This window comes from Solanum dulcamara, chromosome 5 (genome assembly GCF_947179165.1).
Source record: "Solanum dulcamara chromosome 5, daSolDulc1.2, whole genome shotgun sequence".
Classification (NCBI taxonomy): domain Eukaryota; kingdom Viridiplantae; phylum Streptophyta; class Magnoliopsida; order Solanales; family Solanaceae; genus Solanum; species Solanum dulcamara.
Genome location: NC_077241.1, coordinates 20,505,811 through 20,524,340, shown reverse-complemented (window position 1 = coordinate 20,524,340; position 18,530 = coordinate 20,505,811). Strand labels below are relative to the sequence as shown.

The 18,530-nt window shown below is 39.3% G+C and overlaps 1 pseudogene; it reads left to right on the top strand.

Moving 5' to 3' along the window:
• The first annotated feature begins 6,604 nt into the window (after positions 1–6,604).
• LOC129890934 (5S ribosomal RNA) lies at positions 6,605–6,724 on the top strand (annotated as a pseudogene).
• The last annotated feature ends 11,806 nt before the right edge of the window (positions 6,725–18,530 follow it).

The following is an 18,530-nucleotide window of genomic DNA, read 5'->3' as shown; positions in this document are numbered from 1 at the left end:
CATAAGGGAACTTCAAAAGAAAGGAGGAGAAGACGATCTGTGGCTGCAAGTGTGCAGAGGAAGCTAGGAGAGGATTCTAAACAATTCTATTACAAAAATAATAAAATGGTGCTCTTTTATTTATAATAAAATTGAAGATATAATGATTACTGAATTTTTCACCAACTGTCCTTCGAAGGATAGATTGTAGAACCAATTCTTGTCACTAATTAGATCAACACCAAAGTTCATGGGGATGGATGTATTGGCTTTGTTCTTCTTGTGGTCTTGATAATTCATCAGCCTATAAAGTAAAAGATTGGACAATATTTAGAAAAATTCAAAAAGAACTTAACAGTCAAATTTGTATGATTCTTACTTGTGCTCATGCCTCACAAGAAGCCATTTCCGAACTCAATTAAGGAATTCTTCGAATAAAGAGGTATCATACTGGCCGGATATAAGATCAGAGGTAAACAGATGTTTCATTTCAAAAATGGAAGGGTATGCTAATGAATTACCTGTAAAAATAAGAACAAGTTGAATTAATACTTACTGTACAATCAAATTTTTTCCATACACGAAACGAGCATAAAAGAATGAAAAAAATTGAAGCATAAAAAGAATGAGGAGAAATACAATACCAATAGATGATTCAAAAGTTGTGAGATAAGGAGACGTATTAAAAAGACATGGACATCTGATTCTGTGCATAGGTACTAGTGTCTGATCTTTGATATTGGTGATTGGATGTGGGATGATTTTTTTTCTAGATTTAGGTCATCCAGTAAGTGTCATTGTGATTGTGATATTTGATTTTTGGGAAGAAATGATCGAATAAGAACTGGAATATCACCTGATCATCAGAAGATTCATTTTGAACATCAGTGGGCATTTCATGTGCTTCTATCGACCTTGATTTACTAGGTATCTCAGCTTCGGAGTTTGAATGAGGTACCTATTCATATAAAATATGTAAATTATATGAATATAATTACAATATTAAACTAAACATATAATTACTATATCCATGTGAAAAATGAATATACTTGTTCCATTGTTGGATACAAATATGGAAGCTATAACAACAACAAAACAATGCAAATAGGCCTCAAATTTCATAATTATTAATCAGATACTTCATAGCAATCAATCACCTAAAATCTCTATGAAACAGAAAATCTCTTCCTTGAAACAGAAAACCAAACCTCATGCACATCTCAATGGAGAGGATAATATGACCACTCAGTTGTCTACTGGGGTCAAGTAAAGCTCATGTTTCAATCTAGATATTTCATCGCCAATTTAGGAACTCCTGGAGCATCATTGCTCTCTAAGCTTCTAATTACACAAGCACTTTGTTTGCAATTTATGGTACGCATATTCTCAGCAGGGGACTTGACACAAACTCTATGTGTTAAATAATGCAAGCGTTTCAATAACATTAATATACAAAAACAAAATAATATGCAACATGCAAGTAATGAATGTACTTTTTCCTTTATAGGTATTGCATCACTTTGAATTGAATCTGTGTTCAGAAGATTGACAACTTGGGACTCAACATCAATACCGTGAAAGATTAAAATACCTTGAGTAAAAGAAGCATGTTGTATTTGTCACGACCCAACCCCGTAGGCCAGGACGGGTGTCCGAACTAGGCATTCACGTATATCCCTACTATCTGTAAGTAAATCTGTCCCCTGTTTAAGTTATAGCACATCAACAGGTAGGATAACATATAAGCCATCGAGACTTATCATAGTCACCATGGTACATACATGCATATACAACCCATACACAACCCATATACATGTCCACAGACCTCTAAGAGTAAGAACAGTAACATAAGGCGGGACAGGTCCCCCGCCGTACTCATGAACAAATAAATATATACATCGAGCGTTAATACCAAAACTAGGCTTCGAAACAATGGAGCGCTTCTGAACTGCTGAGTGGAACTCCTACACTGATGGATCCCCATGGTGTGTATCTGTACCTGCGGGCATGAACGCAGTCCCCTCGAGAAAGGGGGGGTCAGTACGACATATGTACTGAGTATGTAAAACATAGACATCATAAGGAAATTACAGTTGGCGTAGGGATGCAGGGGGAAAGTATAACATTTAACCATTTACCGTACTCACATCGTATAAAAGAAAGTCATACATATTACCATCACATATTGTGCCCGGCCCGTTAGGGGACTCGGTGTACCATCTACATCATTCTGCACATATATATTATTAGTGTTGTGGAACGTACAACCCGATCCATGTATATAGTAAGTACATGCCGAGGAACGTACAATCCGATCCGCACATCATATAATAATGCCGAGGAAAGACGGCCCGATCCACATATTATATAGTAATGCCGAAGAACGTTCCGTCCAATCCACGTATCATATAGTAATGCCGAGGAATGTTCGATCTAATCCATATATCATATAGTAATACCGAGGAATATTCTGTTCGATCCACTTATCATACAATAATGCCGATGAACGATCGGTACGATCCATATACCATATAATAATAATTATATTATAGCCGGCCCGCGACTCGGTGAAAGATGTATTACAGTATACACTAATAAAGTAGTGAGTAACCATATATAATCTAAATCATTATCAGAGACTCGACAATGTAAGAAGGATAAGCTATCGTCCGAGGACCAGAATAGTAGTGTAGCCATCTCGAGTGCCTTCTAAATGCCATTGAGGTATATATCACTTAGGACCTCGAGGACCCTAGACATGTACTAAAGTAATACTAACAGTTCATAGAATCAGGGATACCCGTCGTCACATAATTCTTCGGACTAGGAGCTTGTGCATGCAGTACTTCTCAACCTATGGAGTTCAAGGAAAGTAGTTTAACTTACTACAAGAGTTTGACATTCAGAAGTGAATAAGAGATACGGATTACATTTAGGACTTAAAAGTGGAGTTACCCCAGAGCTCGTATCACATTTTACTTACAATTAGGACATGCCAAAGGAAGAGAAAGAATAAGCTTTACCTAGCCTCTATGTTTCCTCAAGGAGTCATCATTTACATATATTGTACTCGGCCCATCATGGGCTCGATATCATAACCTTATTATTGAATTACCTTATAATCATAGCACCACACTTATGTCAAAGATATATCAAGAGGAAAGAAGGGTATCTCTACGTACTTATGCCAAAACATGCCAAGAGAAAGGAGATAACTTCAAATACTTACTACTCTCCATCATATAGAAGCCTTGAGAGACAATAACTCAACTAGTATAGGAATTCTACCATCGAGAAGTGAATAAGACTTATGAGTCATACTTGGTGTTCTATGAATGGAATTATCCCCACATTTCATATATTAATCACTTAAGGCTAATACATGCCAAAAGAAAAGAAGGATAGCTTCACATACTTTTTTCGGGATTAATTGAAATACGGCTTGCCTTGATACCTCCTTAACCTATTTGAGATGAAAGTAATACTAAGATTAATATAATTTCACTTTCCAATAACCTACTCTACAACCAAGTACTAATAGGGGTGATTTTCTTAACCATTACCCTCGACTAGTTTGTTACTAGTTCCGATGCTACCGAAAATCAGGCAGCATTTCCCCTGTAACTTCAACATTCCCGAGATTTCAACTCAGCCACAGTGTCAACAGCCATATCAATAACAAAAACCATCAGCATATATACAAGTAAACCACCTCAACATTACACAATACAACTCCAAACAACTAGCTCAAAACTATGATACGAAAATAGAATTTTTAATCTTTATTTCACAAAATCTTTAATCATAACAAACGGAGGGTCATGTGGATGAAACTAGAAGAACCCACACCCTTTATAAAACATATTAAATCCTTGAAACACGCAACCCAACCAGCTGCACCCGCAACACCACAACGACAACCCACTACTTGACTTCGATTTAGCTACAACCACTTTAATTTAGTTTGTTTCTAACGTCAAGAATTCTTATGCAATTTTTACACTTACAACCTTATTTAAGACATGTAATATAACTCATAACAACATCATAAACTCCAATTTGAAAGTAAATCCCTTACCATACCCAAAACTCGTCAAACTCGTCAAAATTTGCCTCGAAAGTTCCTTTAGCGCGCCTAAAACTACGTGGCTGTTTTCTAACGTTTTGGGCTGATAAAAACCATAAATATTTATTAATAAACCTTCATAACATATTGGTACACCCTAGATAATTAATTCATGGAGCGAAATCGAAGAACTCACCTTTTTTTCCTTCCAAAACCGTGGCTCTCTCCCTCTCTAGTTTCTTCTCTTCTCTTGTTTCTTGTTCTTGAATTTTCTAGATAAGTATGGAACTTTAATAAGTCATAAGACATATATATATAGGCCACCTAAGGGGGTGACATGTGTCAACCCCTAAGTGGTGACACATATCAAGCCCTAAGTGGTGACACGTGTCAAGCCCTCATTGGGCCAACACACCCCTTTTCTCCAATCACAGGCTGCCATGTGGAATATGGGGGGGGGGAGGAGGTCCATTACCCTTTCTCCAGCTGCTGCCACATTGCACTCTCTCATGCTTCCATGTGGCACTCTCTTCTTCCCCTCGTGGGTTCGTAATCTTGTCTTACTTTATGAACCTGTGTAATCCTTGCTACGTAAGCTTGGTATGTACTCCAGTAGCTTAAATATGTAAGATTCCAAGTTGGTAGCTTACGTAAATAAGTCGAGTCCTACGACTTATTATTCGGTCTTCAACTTTTTTCGGATTCTTATAACTCTATTTCCAATCTTCTCTACTATGGGGTATCACATTCTCCTTTCCTTAGAGTTTTTGATAGCGTTATAGATTATTCGGCTCACATGGTAACTCTTAAGAGATTAAGAGTTCTTAAGGAGTCGTAAGAAGCTTTAAGAAACTTTAGGAAGCCTTAAGAAACTTAAGAGGCTTACGATCCTTCCAAGAAACTTAAGAGCCTTTCAAGAGACTTAAGAACCTTTCAAGAGACTTAAGAACCTTTCAATAGACTTAAGAACCTTTCAAGAGACTTAAGAATGCCTTCCAAGGTACAAAAGTAAGGGGTGTAACATCCTTCCCCCCTTTAGGACATTCGTCCTCGAATGTGAACCAAAACCTTTCTTAAGATCTTATATAGATTATATGGAAATTCTTGGCTATTGCAATAACACATACTTTCATCAAGCTATCACTATTAGAGTACCAAAGGTTGGGATTACCTATAGTATAAGGAGTAGGTACGAATACTTGTGTCTTATTTCCTCCTCCGCTTCCCAGGTCATCTCTTCACAATTTTTTATTTCACCACAATACCTTGGCGGAAGCTACGTCCTTAGTTCACAATTTTCTACTTCGCCAACCCAGGATGGCGATAGGTTGCTTCTCGTAGGATAACTCCTCTATTACCTGGATACCCTCTACGGGATATACCCGAGTTGGATTACCAACATACTTACAAAGCATTGATACATGGAAGACTGGATGTACCACTTCCAGATTCGCTGGTAAGTCCAGCTCGTAGGCAACCTTGCCTATTTGGCGGAGGATCTGATAAGGTCAATGTATCTGGGACTAAGGTCACCTTTCCTGCTGGATCTCATTACTTTCTCTATGGGGGTACCTTCAAAAATGCCTAATCATTAACTTGAAACTCTAGAAGTCGACGTCGATTACCTATGGATGACTTCTGTCGACTCTGAGCTGCTAACACTCTCTCCTAAATAAGCTTCACCTTCTCGATGGCTTATTGAACCATGCCTAGGACCATTAGTCGCGTTTTACCAACATCAACCAACCAATTGATGACCTACTCTTTTTTCCATACCAAGTATCTTCCAGGGCCATCTGGAGACTAGAATGATAGTTGATGTAGTAAATACTCTTGACAGGTAGTAGGCAATTATCCAATCTACCTTTGAAGTCAACCGTATAGGCTCGCAACACCTCTTCTAGCGTTTAGCTAGTAAGCTTAGTCTGTCCTTTAGTCTGACGGTACAATGGTGTATAAAGACCTATCTATCTTTCCAATCTCTTCTAAGACTGATCTTCAGTAGTTAACTATAACTCGGGCTCCTTCGTCTGAGATAATAGCTATGGAAACTCCGTAAAGTCTCACCACCCTCTTGACCTATAATTTTACACAATCTAAACTGGACAGGTAGTCCTTGATTGAAGGAACATGGGCTGATATTGTTAATCTGCGGATAACATTCCATATAGAATTATCTGTCCAAGGAGTGCAAAGAGAGTCTTGTAGCCCATGTCGTATTGTGGAATCTTTGACCTCGTATATTACTTCTTGCCTTTTTTAGATGACATCAATTGGTACCCTCGCCTTTTGGGTTTTTGTTTTTGCCCATCAGAGTTGGCTACCAAGTTGTGCTGAAGTCCCCTCACACAATGACCTGTATAGCCATTCCGTGGTTTGCCTTATCATTAACTCGTATTATGTTGAAGAACTGTGGCATACAAGTGCGCCATCTATTAGTAATCGTCTAATCCTGCTTGTTTTGCTTAAACTCTTTTACAATTCCCTTATCGTAACTTATAACACTCTAGGTAAATAATATCATATCATTGCTTCACCGCTAGTTCAGATTCTCCAATCTGGTGCGATCATAACAGTGCTAACGCACCGGATCCCACCAGAATTCTGAAGTTAAACGTGCTTGGGCGAGAGTAGTACTAGGATGGGTGACCTCCCTGGGAAGTCCTCGTGTCACGTTCCATTGCCATCCTTGCAATAATGTGTGAAGGAACTCATCTTAGCCTAAGATTTACCTTAGCGTGTTCTCGCTAGTCTTCATGTTTCGCCTTGCCCTCTCTTCTTCTCTCTTATAACCGATGTCGGGGTAGATTTCTAATTCAACCATGACTGTGTCCTTTTTGGCCATTTGATTTTGCTTCTCTTCGTATTCCTCTGTAACGTCTCCAAAATATCATAACTCCTTTTCATCATGTACTCCTTCGCTTGGTCTTATGCTATATATAACTATTCGTAGGTTGCACAAATACTCTTATACCACTGGTATGAGGTAAATACAGTCTTTTCATCTCCCGGCCCGTCTTTCTTTACATATCGACTTCACACTAGGACTTACTCGTGCTAACGCTATTTTGTCCTACTTTTTCTTTTCTTCCTTTATGTACTCCTTGGTCTCCTCATTTCCTACCGTAGGAGATTTTTTATTCTCCTTGCTACTTGTACATCCCGATATCAATGACCATTGACGCTGTTGCCATATCTTAATCTTTACTCAAACACGACCCTACTACCCTTTTCGCGGCCCTTAGTTTGCTCAGTCCTACTCTCTTATCATATTCACCCCTTTTTGTAGGCACCCATGATTCTTCGTACGTTCTCAGATACCGCGACTTCTATCTATTTATTGTTGGCCTTGAGCTCTTGCTAACTCGTTCCAGTATGGGTTCTCGCTTAAAATTTAAGCGGTTCTGTCAACATGTGACAATATCAGTTGATTTCCTCTCACGCTCGTATTTCTCTTGTCCACTTCCTCCCTTTAGGGTGTACCCATGTCATCCTCTATTTATTTTCAACTCTTCATACGCATATGATTCTGTTCCAATACATTTGACATACTGCACCATGTCTACACCTTCTGTTAACTCATCTATACTTTAGGTTGCCCCTGTAAGAAACCTTAATATAACCATGGGGTGCTCAGAATTCTCAATAACTAGTACCTAATCTAGTCCAAGTACTGGTACTTGAGTCATATAACTAATGTAGTAGTTTAGACGAAGCCACATTTCATTCATCCCAATCAGTACGTCACTAGTTCTTATAATCGTGTCCTATTCTCCATTTGAGGCACTTATACTCTGATGACACATGTCTCACATTTTGTTTATCACATTTTTTCCCCAATGGATACCACTTGTTCCTTTGATAATTTCACAATTCCTCAGTTGTTTTACAATTTCTATTCCCTATCTTCGAGGAATCCCACTATTTTCCAAAGTGGAGGTACATATACACAATACCCTTCTCTACTTCATGAGCTTTCATCCTTATCATTACCGTGGATACGATCTCTCAAGATATGTTACAACCGTATATCTCATTCTCTTTCTATCTCCAAAAAATATTTGGCAGAGTTTCCTCTATATTCCTTACTATCCCAAACCTGCATTCAAGAAATACCAACAATGCCTCACAGGGCCAACACATATATATTCATATCACCGCCACACAGGGTGCCCAATATCAACAACAGTATAAAATAATGGACTTACCTCGTATGTCCAACTCGAATTGCACCTGTTATACTTTTCTGTCTACTTTTCCCTTAAATCTTCAACTTTATATTTTAATCATATTTCAATCTTCTTACCTTATCCAACATGCCTCCTTCACACCATTACTTACCTGTATACTGGGTAGCTTCTAATATCATCCGTCATTTTCTTCTGTCCATATCGTTCTTCAACTGAAACCAAAGGTTAGAAAAAGGAATTTCATGTCCTATGGCTAGGCTCTATCGCATGATCTAAGACAAGAAAGGAAGATAACATCCTAAATGTCCTATAACCTCTTATTTATAGATGTGATGTACCACACACCGATAAACAAGACTCTACTAGACACTATCTGTAGACATTCCAAGAAAGGACCGCTCTGATACCACTTTTATCATAATCCAACCGCGTAGGCCATGAAGGGTGCCCAAACTGGGCACTTGCGTATATCCCTGCTATATGTAAGTAAATTTGTCCCCTATTTAAGTTATAGCACATCAATAGGTAGGATAACATATAAGTCGGCGAGGCTTATCATAGGTACCACGGTACATACATGCATATACAACCCATATACAACCCACATACATATCCACATACCTCTAAGAGTAAGAACAGTAACATAAGGTGGGACAAGGTCCCCGCCGTACCCGTGAACAAATAAATATATACATCGAGGGTTAATACCAAAACTAGGCTCCGGCACAATGGAGCACTTCTGAACTGCTGAGTGGAACTTCTACGCTGACGGATCCCCAAGGTGTGTATCTGTACCTGCAGGCATGAACACAGCCCCCCGGATAAAGGTAGGTCAGTACGACATATGTATTGAGTATGTAAAGTATAGACTTCATAAGGAAATTACAGTTGACATAGGGATGGAAGGGGCAAGTATAACATTTAACCATTTACCGTACTCGCATCGTATAAAGAAAAGTCATACATATTACCATCACATACTGTGCCCAGCCCGTTAGGGGACTCGGTGTACCATCTACATCATTCTGCACATATATATTATTAGCGCTGTGGAAAATACAACCCGATCTATGTATATAGTAAGTACATGCTGAGGAACGTACGGACCGATCTACAAATCGTATAATAATGCTGAGGAATGATGGCCCAATTTACATATCATATAATAATGCCAAGGAATGTTCGGTCTGATCCACCTATTATATAGTAATGCTGAGGTACATTTGGTCCGATCCACATATCATATAGTAATGCCGAGGAACATTCGATCCGATCCTCATATCATATAATAATGCCGAGGAACGATCGGTATGATCCATATACCATATAATAATAATAATTATATCATAGCCGACTCAGGACTCGGTAAAAGATGTATTACAGTATACACGAATAAAGTAGTGAGTAACCATATACAATCTAAATCATTATTAGAGACTCGACAATGTAACAAGATTAAGCTATCGTCCGAGGACCAAAAAAGTAGTGTAGCCATCTCGAGTGCCTTCTAAATGCCATTGAGGCCTATATCACTTAGGACCTCGGGGACCCTAGACATGTACTAAAGTAATACTAACAATTCATAGAATCAGGGATACCCATCGTCACATAATCCTTAAGACTAGGAGCTTGTGCATGCAATACTTCTCAACCTATGGAGTTCAAGGAAAGTAGTTCAACTTACTATAAGAGTTTTACATTCAGAAGTGAATAAGAGATATGGATTACATTGAGGACTTAAAAGTAGAGTTAACTCGAAGCTCGCATCACATTTTACTTACAATTAAGACATGCCAAAGGAAGAGAAAGAATAAGCTTTACCTATCCTTTACTTTTCCTCAAGGAGTCATCATTTACATATATCGTACCCGACCCATCATGGACTCGGTATCATAACCTTATTATTGCATTACCTTACCATCATAGTACTACACTTATATCAAAGACATATCAAGAGGAAAAAAAGGTAGCTCTACGTACTTATGCCAAAACATGCCAAGAGAAAGGAGATAACTTCACATACTTACTACTCTCCATCATATAGAAGCCTTGAGAGGCAATAACTCAATCAGTATAGGAATTCTACTATTGAGAAGTGAATAAGACTTATGAGTCGTACTTGAGGTTCTATGAATGGAATTATCCCCACATTTTGTATATTAATCACTTAAGGCTAAGACATGCCAAAAGAAAAGAAGGATAGCTTCACATACTTATGCCAAAGACATGCTAAGAGAAAGCTTCACATACCTTTTTCGGGATTAATTGAAATCCGGCTTGCCTTGATACCTCCTTAACCTATTTGACATGAAAGTAATACTAATATTAATAGCCTTTCACTTTCCAATATCCCACTCTATAACCAAGTACTAATAGGAGTCATTTCCTTAACCATTACCCTCGACTAGTTTGTTACTAGTGGCAATGCTACCGAAAATCGGGCAGTATTTCCCCTGTAACTTCAACATCCCCGAGATTTTAACTCATACATAGTGTCAAAAACCATACAAAAAAAAAACCAAAAGCATATATACAATTAAACCACCTCAACATTACACAATACAACTCCAAACAACTAACTCAAAACTACGATACAAAAATAAAGTTTTTAATCTTTATTTCACAAAATCTTTAACCATACCAAATGGAGGGTAGTGTGGATGAAACTAGAAGAACCCACACACATTTTAAAACACATTAAATCCCTTCAAAACGCAACCCAACCAGCTGCACCCGCAGCACCACAACGACAACCCACTACTCGACTTCGATTTAGCTACAACCACTTTAATTTAGTTTGTTTCTAACGTCAAGAATTCTTATGCAATTTTTACACTTAAAACCTTATTTAAGACATGTAATATACCTCATAACAACATCATAAACTCCAATTTGAAAGGGAAGCCCTTACCATACCCGAAACTCGTCAAACTCGTCGAAATTTTCCTCGAAAGTTCCTTTAGCGCACCTAAAACTACGTGGCTGTTTTATAACGTTTTGGGCTGCTAAAAACCATAAACGTTCATTAATAAACCTTCATAACATCTTGGTACACACTAGATAATAAATTCATGGAGTGAAATCGAAGAACTCACCTTTTTTTTCCTTCCAAAACTGTGGCTCTCTCCCTCTCTAGTTTCTTCTCTCCTCTTCTTTCTTATTCTTGAATTTTCTAGATAAGTATGGAACTTTAATAATTCATAAGATATATATATATATATATATATATATAGTCCACCAAAGGGGGTGACATGTGTCAACCTCTAAGTGGTGACACATGTCAAGCCCTAAGTGGTGACACGTGTCAAGCCCTTATTGGGCCAACACACCCCTTTTCTCCAATCACAGGCTGCCACGTGGCATGTGGGGGGGGGGGGGGTCCACCACCCTTTCTCCAGCTTCTTCCATGTGTTACTCTCTCATGCTTCCACATGGCATTCTCTCATGCTGCCACGTGGCACTCTCTTCTTCTCCTCGTGGGTTCGTAATCTTGTCTTACTTTATGAATCTATGTAATCCTTAATACGTAACCTTGGTATGTACTCTAGTAGCTTAAGTATTTAGGATTTCCAAGTTGGTAGCTTACGTAAATAAATCAAGTCCTACGACTCATTATTCGGTCTTCAACTTCTTCCTGATTCATATAACTCTATTTCCAATCTTCTCTACTATGGGGTATCGCATTCTCCTTTCCTTAGATTTATTTGATAGAGTTATAGATTATCCGGCTCACATGATAACTTTTTAGAGATTAAGAGTTTTTAAGGAGTCGTAAGAAGCTTTAAAAAGCTTTAAGAAACTTTAGGAAACCTTAAGAAACTTAAGAGGCTTACGATCCTTCCAAGAAACTTAAGAGCCTTTGAAGAAACTTAAGAACCTTTCAAGAGACTTAAGAACCTTTAATAGACTTAAGAACCTTTCAAGAGACTTAAGAACGCGTTCCAAGGTACAAAAGTATAGGGTGTAATAGTATTGACCCTCCAGGTCTTTTTTGAATTAGAGTATTCATTTCATTGTTTAGAGCATTCCTGTTGTGACACTACGTCATTTATGACTTATTTTCATTGAGTGTTTGGTCACCTGATCGTTTATTTGGGTTTTAGGCATGTTTCCCTATTTTGGAGCTTTTATAACATGAAAAGTTGATTTTGGTAATTACTTTATGTAAACGATCTCAAAATAAAATTCTGACGGTTTCATCAGCTCCAAAATAGATAAATTAAGCTAGTAGTATAGTCGGCATGAGTATTGAGGCAATCAATACAAGTTTGGGGTAATTTGACACTTTAGCCTTTGAAATTTGGCTTAAGGATTACTTTGATCAACACTCTTGGAAAACGCGCTCAGATGAAAATTACGTCAGTACGATTATTTTTGAAATATTAAGTTTTATCTAGAATAACCCTTTGTTTGCTTCTCGATGCTTTCGATCTAATCTCGAGGCCTATTGTGGAAAACGACAATTGGGCGTGGAACCCATTTTTTGTTAAAATGACCTCATATGAGAATTTTGAATGTGTTATTGAGTCTGAAGCATCGAATTTGTTGGGATACCATATCTCATTGGCGCACACAAGATTCTGAATGAATTTCAAGTACCCTGCCGGAGGTTTGAACTTGCCAAAATGTGATGTTGCAGCACTTGCTGGTGCAGGCAACCTTAGCCTTCACATTCGTGAGGGTCTAGCCCCTTATGATTTGCAATCGCATGGCCCCTTCTGTGATCGCGAAGGGTAGTCTTTCTGTGGATCACAATTACGAGACTACTCCTCTGCGATAGCGATGAGCAACTTCATCTGGTCTTTTATCTTGAGACGAGACGCGAACCAACCTTTTTCAAGAACTTAAAAGTCCTGTAACTCTCTCATCTCTTAACCAAATTGGGAGAATCAAAGTCCTATCCATCCAAAATTATAGTGGTTACTTGGGTTGGTGATCAAATAGTATTGGAGACTCGTATTTCAAGGTGAAATCATATAAAAACCTGCTTTCCATGCTTTAATTCTAGCTTAATTTATGAATTTTATGCATGTTCTGTTTCCCGCTGATTCGAGCCCCGAATTGTGTTGCATTTTGGAACACAAGTTCATGGTAGTGTTTAGGACCTTTTTATGAAGTTAATTTTGAGATTTTCAGAGCGGGTCCAACATTCTCATTTTTTACTCCAAAAGTGGTCTGTCTTTGAATATAGTGATTTTAGTGTTAAAATGATCGTATTGATATTGTGATTCTATTTTTGATATCGTGATAGTGTTCTGAGGTCGTACAAAAATGGAAAAGGTATCTCTATTAGATCAAATTTGCAATCGTCAGTTTGAGGATGAGGATTTGGTTGCTTTTTGAGATCGGTTTTTAGGAGGTGATGCCGACCAGGGTACTTTGCATCCAAATAGGGTATTGAGATTTGGTGGTCGTCTCTATATTCTGAGAGTTAGGGGTTTGATCTAGTTGATACTTAGTGAGGCCCATGATTCCATATATTCTATCCATCCGGGCACTGCTATGATGTATCAGGAATTAAGGCAACATTACTAGTGGAACGACATAAAGAGAGATATTGTAGACTATGTGTTGCATTGTTTGAGTTATCAGCAGGTTAAGGCCGACTATTTAGGGCCTGGTGGCGAGTGCACTATTTAGGTTCTCGAGATATGTTGTGGGCCTATGTTATGGATTTTTGGGTTCAATAGGACCAGTTTTTTCCTTTGACGGAGTTTGTGTACAACAACACTACCATTTTAGAAATTCAGTTAGCCCCATTTGAGTCCTTATATGAAAGGCGTTTTTGCTCTCTGGTCAGTTTGTTTGAGTCTACATATCCCTGGCCTCATGGTATAGACTTGATGTAGGAGACCTTAGATCATGTGAGGATGATTCAGGATAGGCTCAAGATAGCTCAGAGTAGACACCAGCATTGTGCGAATCATAGGTGTTGGCCATTGAGGTTTGTTGTTGGTGATAGAGTTTTCCTCCGTGTATTTCCCATGAAGGAAGTGATGTGATTTGGGAGGAAGGTCAAGATTAGCCCTTGATATATTGTCCCTCTTTAGATTTTGAGGACAATTGGTGTGGTTGCTTATGAGTTAGCTTTTCCCCCAGCCTTTTCAACTATTCATCTAATTTTCCCTGTTTTGATGTTGCGCCAGTATGTTCCAGACAAGTCTCATGTGCTCTAGTATGATGCGATTCAGTTATATTGAGGAGCAGTTGCTATTTTGGCAAGAGATGTTAGACAGTTGCAATCCACAGATATTCCCATGGTTAAGGTCCATTATAGGCATCGTCTAGTTGAGGAGGCTACCTAGGATACCGAGTAGGAGATGCGGGAGAAGTTCCCTAGCTTATTTGAGCCTTTAGGTACTTCTTGACTCTTACTTTTACAGATGAAAGTTCTTTTAGTAGTGGATGTTGTAATGAACTTGAGGGTCATTTTTAAATTAAAACATTCATTTCATCATTTAGAGTGTTCATGTAGCAACCCCAAGTCATTTATGACTTGCTGGTACTGACTGTTTGATCGCTTGGTCATTCAATTGAGTTTTAGGCCCATTTCCCTATTTTGGAGCTTTAATAATTTTAAAAGTTGATTTCGGTCATTACTTCAGGTAAAAAACCTTGAAACAGAATTCTGAAGGTTCAATCAACTCCAAAAATATGAAATTAGGCTAGTAGCATGGTCGGTATGATTATCGAGACAACCGATATGAGTTTGTTTAGCCTTTGAAATTTGGCTTAAGGTTGACTTTGGTCAACATTCTTGGAAAGCACACTCGAATAAAAATTTTATCAGGATGATTGGTTTCAAAATATCGAGTTTAGTCTAGAAAAACCCTTCATTTGCTTCCCAAGGCTTCTGGTCTAATCTTGTGGCTTGTTGTGAAATTTGACTTAAAATGGCACTTGGGTGTGGGACCCAATTTTTATTAAAATGACCTCATATCAAAATTTTGAATGCTCCATTGAGTCTGGAGCATCGAATTTGGTGGGGTAGTATATCTTGTTTGCGTGCACGGAATTCCAAATGAATTCCGAGAAAATCCCGTTGGAGGTTTGAACTTGGCCAAAATGAGTTGCTGTAGCATTTGCTGGTGCAGACCATCTTTGCCTTCATGTTCGCGAGGCCCCGCATTGCATTCGTGAGTGTCCATCCCCTTGAGCTTCATGATTGCATGAACTCTTCCACGATCGCGAAGGGTAGTTTTCTCGTGGTTCGCGATTGCGAGCCTAGTGCTCCACCATAGCAATGAGCAACTTCATTTATTTTTTTATCTAAAGACCAGACACGAACTAGCCTTTTTAAGGAACTGTAAAGTCCCATAACTCTCTCATCTCTTTACTAAATTGGGTGATTTGAAGTCCCAACCTTTTGGAATTGTTATGGCTTCTTTAATGGGTGATGAGAAAGTGTTGGAGACTCATATTTCGAGGTAAAATCGGGTAAAAACCTGTTTTCCATGCTTTAATTCTAGCTTAATTTATGATTTTTGTGCATGTTGTGTTTCCGGCTGATTCGAGCCCCGAATTGTGTTTCATTTTGGAACATAAATTGGGGGTAGTGTTGTCATGACCCGAACTAGGTTTAAGCTGTGACACGATGATTAGAATCCCGAGGGAACCCAACCAAGCTTCTTAGCATATCATTAATGAGTATACATAAGGTAAATAAAGTAAATGAAGCAAAATCAAAGGTAAGGATGGTATGAATGGAAAATTCTTCCAAGCTTGTTGGGAGATTATTTCGGAAGACCTACTAGCAGTGGTTACTTCTTTCTTTTGGGGGTATGCTATGCCTAAGTTCTTTTCTCATGCCTGTTTGATCCTGCTCCCAAAGGTATATCACCCCAACACACTCTCTGACTATAGACCCATTAGTCTCAGTAACTTCACCAATAAGATCATATCAAAACTCATTTGCCTCAGGCTTGCTCCGATTCTCCCCGGTCTTATTTCTCCCAATCAGTCCGGGTTTGTAAAAGGAAGAAGCATCTCCGAAAATATCATGCTAGCACAGGAGATTATCCACGATATCCGAAAGCCTGTTATTGGCGACAACGTGGTTATCAAGTTAGACATGGCCAAAGCATATGATAGAGTCTCCTGGTCCTATACTTGTCTGGTACTGAGAAGGATGGGCTTCGGTGAGACCTTTATTGATATGATTTGGCGAATCATGTCTAACAACTGGTACTCTGTTATCGTTAATGGGTCTAGACATTGTTTTTTCCACTCCACCAGAGGGCTCAAACAGGGTGATCCTCTTTCTCCCGCCTTATTTATTTTGGGAGCGGAGGTGCTGTCAAGAATGTTGAATAGTCTTCATAGTTACCACTTCTACCGTGGTTTTCATATGGAGAAAAGAGGCCCACAGATTAATCATTTGAATTTTGCGGATGACATTATCATCTTTTCCTCCGGAAGGAGGGAAATTCTTCAAATTATCATGAAGACCTTGACTCTGTATGAAAAGACATCGGGGCAGCTTATAAACAAGAATAAGAGCCACTTCATGATGCATCCCAGTGCGCTCCAAGACAATGTGGAAACGGTGAAACAGGTTACGGGTTTCACTCAGAAGCATAGTCCCATTACCTACTTAGGATGCCCTCTGTACATTGGCAGGCAGAGAGTCATGTACTACACAGACATGGTCTCTAAGGTTGTCAACAGAATTAGAGGGTGGCACTCCAAAATCCTCAGCTACGGCGGTAGAGCTACACTAGTGAGATACGTACTTCAGTCGCTCCCCATTCACCTTCTTTCAGCCATTACTCCCCCCCGTACCACTCTCAAACAGATTGAGAGAGTCACCGCTGATTTTTTCTGGGGGTGGAAGGATAACAAGAAAAAATACCATTGGGCTTCATGGAAAAAACTTTGTTACCCTTATGACGAAGGAGGAATTGGGTTAAGAAGAACTATAGATGTGTGCAAATCTCTCCAGTTAAAGCAATGGTGGATCTTTAGAGCTAAACCAACGTTGTGGGGTGAGTTCCTTAGAGCCAAATACTGTCAGAGAGCCAACCCCATCATTAAAAAATTCCATTCTGGCCAGTCGCTTGTGTGGAAACACATGATGCACAACAAACACATTGCCGAACCTCACATTCAATGGAGGATTCACTCGGGTTCATGTTATTTTTGGTGGGACGATTGGCTAGGTATCGGACCCTTAGCCAACTATAGGCAGGAGTTGGGAAGAGCAAACAATGCTAGGGTGGCTGATTTTCTTATAGATGGACAATGGAACATCGATATGCTAAATCAATTGGCACCAGCGCAACTAGTTCCTCTCATCACTTCTTCCACACTTCAGCTGCAAGGAAACACACCGGACCAGGCCATTTGGAAGCTGAATACCAATGGGAACTTCACATGCTCCTCGGCATGGCAGCTTGTGAGGGAACATAGGACCAAGACACTTTCCGACCATTACACTTGGCACAAAAACATCCCCTTTAAATGCTCTTTTTTGCTGTGGAGGGCTTTTAGAGGCAAGCTGCCAACGGAGGAAAAGATCATTGCATTCGGTCATGTTTCCACTCCATGCTATTGCTGCCACAGTCCAGGTCCAGACACCATAGAGCACATTTTCAACACGGGCCACTTTGCTATGAATATTTGGCGCTACTTCTCTGACTCCCTAGGGATAAAGCATGAAGCCACACCCCTCAAACCTCTTGTTATGAGCTGGTGGCTTCACAAGTACCTCACAGAAGCTCACAAACTTATCCTTCACTCCACCTCAATATTTATATGTTGGAATTTGTGGAAGAATAGGTGCGCGATCAAATACGGGGGAAAGATTTCTAGCCTGGCGAGAGTGAAATTTGCCGTTTTCAAAGACATCTCTAATCTACTTAGAGTCGCGTACCCCTATATCCATTGGCCTTCGAACTGGATCCACACTATTTCCTACATAGATAAGTGTACTCATGAAATGAAGATCACCCAAGTCTCGTGGACTAAACCACAACTCGGTTTCGTTAAGCTGAACACTGACGGAAGCGCGTTGGGTAATCCGGGGGCAATTGGGGGGGTGGCATCTTAAGAGATCATATGGGTAGATTCATCTTCGCCTACGCCATACCATTAGGGGAGGGAACCAACAATCAAGCCGAACTAGAGGCGGCAGTTTATGGGCTTAAATGGTGCATTCAACAGGGCTTTCAGCACGTTATCCTAGAAGTCGATTCGGAGTTGATCACTAAATGGATCAATCATCAGACGAAACCTCCGTGGAGCCTTCACCGGATAACTCATGACCTTGTTGTTATTTCCGAATTATTTGTTTTCTT